We start from the raw sequence: 6202 nt of genomic DNA, 5'->3' as shown, positions 1-6202 counted from the left end.
GTCAAATGTCTGTACACTGAGAATGCACCCCTAGTCCTGAGGCCTCTTCTTTTTTATCTCACATGAGTTATCTTGTTCCTCAGAGCCATGCCCTGGAGATGCAGTGGAATTTCATTTTAGATGATGTCATTGATTCGGGACCCTATCTCGGATCTCTCTTCCTGACAACGCCCATCGGGTTTAGTGGGTAAGAAACAGGGCGGAAGTCTCGGCTGGGCCAGACTGCATCTGGGCCGGGTCTGCGCCACACAGCACACTTGCAGCCCTGGCCCGCACCCGAGAACGCCACGTGAAAGCCACGTGTCTCACTGGTTCGGCCAAACATCCCCAGAGGAGCGTCACCCCACCAAATGCTCTGCAGAGATCAACAAAGTTCAGGAACATAACCTTGGCTCGCTCACTCTGCAGCAGTATTTCCTGGGGACACAGGTGCTACAGAGTAAAATGCAACTTATCTCTAGGCAGGATGGTAAAGGGAAAATGGCTTTTAGACCAAGACGGTGAAGCAGCCTGGGGTGCTGGCTTTCTACTCCAAAACCAGCCCTGCAGTGAAAAGAAAGCCTAGATCAGAGAAACTAACAGAAACAGTAAGAAGAGAGGCCCTGGGGGAAGACTAAGGCTCCCGTGTGGGTCTGAGGCAGGGCGGGGGGGAGCCACATCCACAACAGCGAGGCGGCGTGAGGAACCTTCCCCGTGGTGCCTCTCGGTGCGCGCCAGGACAAAACTGCCTGCCCTTTCCCTCAGAAGCCAGCAGGGACAGCCCGGGCCACACTTCCAAGATCAAAATCCCTGCAGAGTGAAGGGGCCGCAGAGATGACAAGGGCTGCCCTTCGTCACCTGCCACAGCCCTCCGTACAAGGACGCTGTCCACACCTGCTGCTCAGGGTCTCCGACCCTTGACGGCAGGAGATGCTTGAGGGGGTGGTGGGACAGCACTGTGTGTTCTGCAGGGTCCACGTTGTCGGCCCTGGCGCCCCTCCCCTCTCCTCCCCTTCAAAGGTGCAGCCTCAGCCCTCCCCTAGCGCAAATGACCCAGAGTGCAGGAGAGCAGCTAACACTCTAGAGGAATATGCATGAGCTCAGAGGCCAGTAAAGGCAAATACAAACTAAAACTAAGAAAAAAAATTAATTCTCCCTCATGCAAAAAAAGGGAAAGAGACTCCCGACTCCTCTTCGCAAAGTATTTACTTTCGAAAACCCACAACCGTACATTCTCTGTTCCTTTGAGATACGTAGAAATCTCTTCTAAAGCTAAATAAGCTTCGTCCAGCTTTCCACCCCAAAACATCTTTCTTAAGGACCTAGGAGCTATCTCTTTGAAATCATCGGGAAGATACACCCCTATTTCCCAATCTCAGGAAGGGCAGGGGCCTGGCCAAGTGCCTGACTTTGGCAGCTGACGTCCCGCTGCAGTCCTGTCACCAACACAGAGGTCTCTTTTCCCTTTGGATAAAGGTGATTGGCTAACACGGACAGCCACCCCAAGTGCCAGGTAAGTAGCATGAACCATGTGCGACACGTTATCATTTATCTTGAGACCACGTGGACATGGGTTCTTCCGGCCTGGCTGGAGAAAAGAGGGAGATTTCTTTCCGCCTTTGCAATCTCTTCAGCAGGTTGTCTGGGAAGCTCACTGCGTTCCAGTTTAACTGCTTTTCTTTTTCTTCTGCTTTTGTGAGATTTGGGGGTTGGCAGATTTGGGTTTTAATTATTTCCCCAACAGACCAAATAACCAGACAACTGAGTACAACCACTATTTTAAAAGCTTTTTAAGAGATCACAAACCACCTAACAGATATCTCAGGCAGAATTATTGGAACAAATGAACCAAGATTTCAGCTAAGTATAATAAACAAAAAATACTACATCTTGATGTGTACACATACTTACACTTTGAATTCCTCCACTGCTCATGGACCAGGTCACTTACATTCAACCAGATACAAGATCAGAGCCGGGGACTCCACAGCGTGAGGTCACAAAGAGATGTCATTTCCTTCCTAAGAATACACCTAAAAGGAAATGTTCAAAAATCACAGTACCCAGTAAACTTGGGGACAAGAGGGACAAATCCCACCTTTCGCGGCAGCCCTGCCAAGAGAGGTCTGTCTGGCGCTTGTGGTCTCTACCTGTGGTCTGGGGTGTTTGCTGAGCACCTAAGCTCCCGGTGCTCCCAGCTTGGTCTCCACAGGCTGACAGGCTACTTAAGAAGACTGGACACGGTGGACTGGTCAGTGGGCACTTTTCCAGCAAATAAACGGAACAAAGAGATAATATAGTACCTGTGGAAGGTTTAGGGCAAGAGCTCTTTATTTAAAGGCACTGTTCTATTAAAGAATAGGTGAGGGTGTCTTCGATGTCCCAATGGACAGAGACAAATCTGCTGCAAATGAAGATAGGAAGTTATGCTTGGATGTTAGCAAACTGCCAGGTTTTGCCCCAGGGCAGCTAACATGAGTGGGGCCAGACCAGCCCCCCCCCCCCCCCCCGAGGCAGTTACCACCCACCCCAAGTTGGGCCAGGGGCTGGAAACAGACGAGACAAAGCTGCTCTCATCACCAGATGCTGCTTGGTCAGCAAAGCCCACGCCCTGTGCAGACAGTGAGCAGGCAGGAGAAAAGAAACATCTGAACACATCTTAGCCTTGACCTGACCCTGTACATCAGCTTCTGACATCATCTCCTGAGGGCCTTGAAAGTCTCCCACTTTATGATGAAGAGAACGGAGGGACGACTTGGGCCAGTAAGTGGAGACAGGTCCCCACATGAACAATATAAGGAGGATCTTGTGGGGCAGTCAAGAAAGAATCGAAAGACAGGCTGGATTTTGAATACTGACCCAAAACAGTGATAGAGGGCCGAGCAAGGGCATCCAGAGCAGGAAAAATTCCTAAAAGTGGGAAGAGAGAAGAACGACAGGGATTGTGCCCACTTGTGGTGTATCCACATAAAAGTCAGATCCCCCCAGGGAAACTGGACTCTGTTTAGTCCAGCGTGAAGAGTGTAGGGCTGGAGGGCAAATCTCTGAGAAAAGGTTCTAGGAGAGCAGAGAGCAACATTCAAAGGTGAAATGCCTCTTTCCAAGATGCCCGGGGAGCTCTCCTGGACACAGTTAGGGGTCTCAACAGTCTGGGAAGCCCTGAGTGAAAGAAGAGAGTTGTTGCCATCCGAACCTGGGGTCCCTGAGATCAAAGGCCCACCTGCCCTAGGAGCTTCTGTTTAGCTTCGACCCCTTTGGGGTTGCTGCACGGGTCTTCTCTCACCTCTGGAAAAGGGAATGTGCCGACTATATTAACATCCCAAACTGCCACTCTCGCTTCCTCCTTCAGGATCCCGACATACTCCTGCACCCCGCCCTCACACGCACATGTACCTTCAGCACTCTCATGTACACACACACTCACACACACATGCACAGTCTTGTTTACGGGCCAGGAAAGCAGCAGTTTGCCGAATGCCTCTCACAACCAGGCCCTGTTCTGAACACATGGAAGAGACGACTTAAGGTCCCAAGACAGACAGGGTCCCTGTCCTCTAAGAAATGCATTCTAAGATGGAAAACAAGTAAATAAAGTAACGTCAGACTAAAAGAGTGCTCACAGGAAATTTTAAATGTGACAGAGGAAGGGGTGGGTGGAAGGTGCTCCTTCCCATGGCCAGAAAAGGCATCCTGGAAATGACTTTTAGCTGAGTCCTGAACAGAGGATGGAACCCACTGTGGACGCCTGTGGGAAGAGCATGGCCCCAGGGAGCACCACACTCAAACGGCTGGGGCTAGAGAGAGCTGAAGGCGGTTCGGGGATAGAGGAGGGCAATGAGGCTGAACCAGCTGAGAACGTTTAAGTGAGGAAATATTTCAGTAAAAGGAGCCGTCACTGACCAACAAAGTGATGTGTTGGGTGAGAAAGACCAAAGAACAAAAGAGAATATGGTCATTTAACAGAAGTCACTCTGTGAGAGTCTTGCCTGAGCCAACGCATGGTCAGCACTCATGGAGACTACCCACACCCACAAACACAACCACACAGGCCAATAATCACCAAAGATGGCCTCAATCACACACGAGGTCCAACAGACCTTGCATGACTGAACCCCCAGCCACCCCACCCCACCCCACGGACCAACCTTCAGCATTCACAAGGCTCCCAGTTCCCCACCCACCCACCTGAGAGTTCTCCAGCCCCCATTTCACTGAACACAACAGGGACCTCACAAATTTCAGACCGCACAACCACTGAGCCCCATAAGCCCCGCTCCCCCTTATCCCACTAGCCCATCATCCCACTAGGACCCTCATTATTGATTCCACAGGCCGCCCCTCCAGGACCTTCAATTACACATATGGTAGGTCTCCAGTGACTGCTCTACAAAGCCCCCAATCACCAACCCCCAAGTGACAAAACCAACGCACAGAAGTGCATCAATCAATGGAATCCAAAGTCTCTCCACAGCCCCGCCCCCAATCAGATACCCTTAGGACCCTTTATTCCTGATCATTCCAGGCTCCCCCTCGCTCAGCCCCAAGCACCCCGCATGGTCATTCCTATAGGTCCCTTGACTGATTATGACGGCACAGCCCCTCATCACTGATTCCCACAGGCTTCTAAACACTAACGCCGAGAAACCCGTCACTGGCTCCCCTACACGCCCATCCAGTAATCTCAGCAGAGTCTATTCATTGACTAGGAATGGAGTCAGTGCAATCCTCAACACTGAGTCCCAAAGGACCCCTACAGAATTCCAAGCCCTCCCTCCTTCAGTTGCCCATCCACTCACCTTAACAGTGCCCCAATCACGGGTTCTCACAGAACTGAACCCAGGGGATGCCCAATCCGTAATCATACGGGGACCCCAACCACTCACTTCCATGACACCCCACTTTCTAATCTACCCCACGCTCACCCACCATTCACTAGCGCCCCTACAGGTCCTCACCATCGTCACCTGAACGGGCCGCCAGCTCCGCCCTGCCCTAACACGCTACCTCCAATGACTCTAGTTACTACCCGCACCGTCTGCTCGCTCACAACCCCCACAGGCCACCCACCAACTCGTATCCAGACCTTGTCACTGACACGCAGTGCCCCAGTCCCTGACGCCCCAACCACAAAACCTCCCAAACACAGGCACAGACCACTCAGCAGCACAGGCCACCCCGGTCCTCCCCCTCCATCGAAACAGCTACCGCTGAACTGCCAAATAGAATGTAAAGAAATATCTTATCCCACAGTTACCGCAGGAGGCGGGGGCATACTACAATAGGGAGAACGCTGTGGCCGGAAGAGTTGCCAGCATGTACGCAGGGCAAAGACCTACGTGGTTCCTTCCACGGAAAGGGAGATACAAGGTCGCTCTCCGGCCGCGTCATCGGCCAACAAGGGGCACGTGTTACGCAGAACACATGCTTCCTTGCCGCGGCGCGCGCGCGCCCGCCCCCCACACGTCTTAACCTTCCTGCTTCCCGGGAGCCCAGCGCTCAGTACAATCCAGCACTGTCACAAACCAACAGGCCTTCCAGTCGAAGAAATCCTCGGGCCGCCAATTCTGAGCTCCCCCAAACAGACCTCCACGAAGATCTTATGGTTCATCCACACTGGGCCCACTTGCCGAGCCGGAGGCATCTGAATCACTGACGAGCGAGCAGAGTCCTAATTACTCCGGAAAACCACCCTTCGGCCGCATCCCCGACGGCACACACTCGCCGTCCAGCGTCTCCACACTGGCGCAGCTTCAGGGACTTCCTCTCTCCCGATCCCTGCCCCTCAGGCCCAGAACTGCCAAGCCCACGCGTCTCGGCCTCCGCCCAGAGCCGCTCCCACTACGACTCGCGCCAAAGGACCCCATCACCCACTTAATTCCCTCCGCCGGCTCCACAACCACTCGTCCGCCGCGAACCCCGGCTCGCTGATTTATCACAGACACTCCAATCCCTTGACCCGCGAGCGCCCCACGATTTGGCCGGCTCCACCATCTCCCTCACAGCCTCCTCGTCACCCACCACCACAGGCGGCTCCGCCAGACCCCCAAATCTCCCTCCTGACACCCACAGTCGCCGCCCGCCACACCCGTCCCATCCCTACGCGCCCCCAGGCCCCTAAAGCTGCCCCAGAACCGCACCGCACCGCCCCCACGCCACGCCCCACCCGGACCGGAACCGGCGCCTGCGCTGCGTGGCCGGCCCCCCCCCCCCCCCCCCCCCCCGC

General features: G+C 53.9%; 1 long non-coding RNA gene across 1 annotated transcript; it reads right to left on the bottom strand.

The window, feature by feature from the left end:
- Positions 1-2494, bottom strand: LOC121022751 (uncharacterized). The gene is made up of 3 exons (XR_005787091.1): positions 2130-2494; positions 1893-2012; positions 1-92 (listed from the first exon to the last, which is right to left on the bottom strand). It is a non-coding gene; the product is annotated as an uncharacterized LOC121022751 (long non-coding RNA).
- Positions 2495-6202: the final 3708 nt, after the last annotated feature.

This window comes from Herpailurus yagouaroundi, unplaced genomic scaffold, assembly GCF_014898765.1.
Source record: "Herpailurus yagouaroundi ecotype Mexico unplaced genomic scaffold, PumYag 437, whole genome shotgun sequence".
NCBI lineage: Eukaryota > Metazoa > Chordata > Mammalia > Carnivora > Felidae > Herpailurus > Herpailurus yagouaroundi.
The sequence above is the reverse complement of the archived record's forward strand: the minus strand, read 5'-3'. Positions and strand labels throughout refer to the sequence as shown.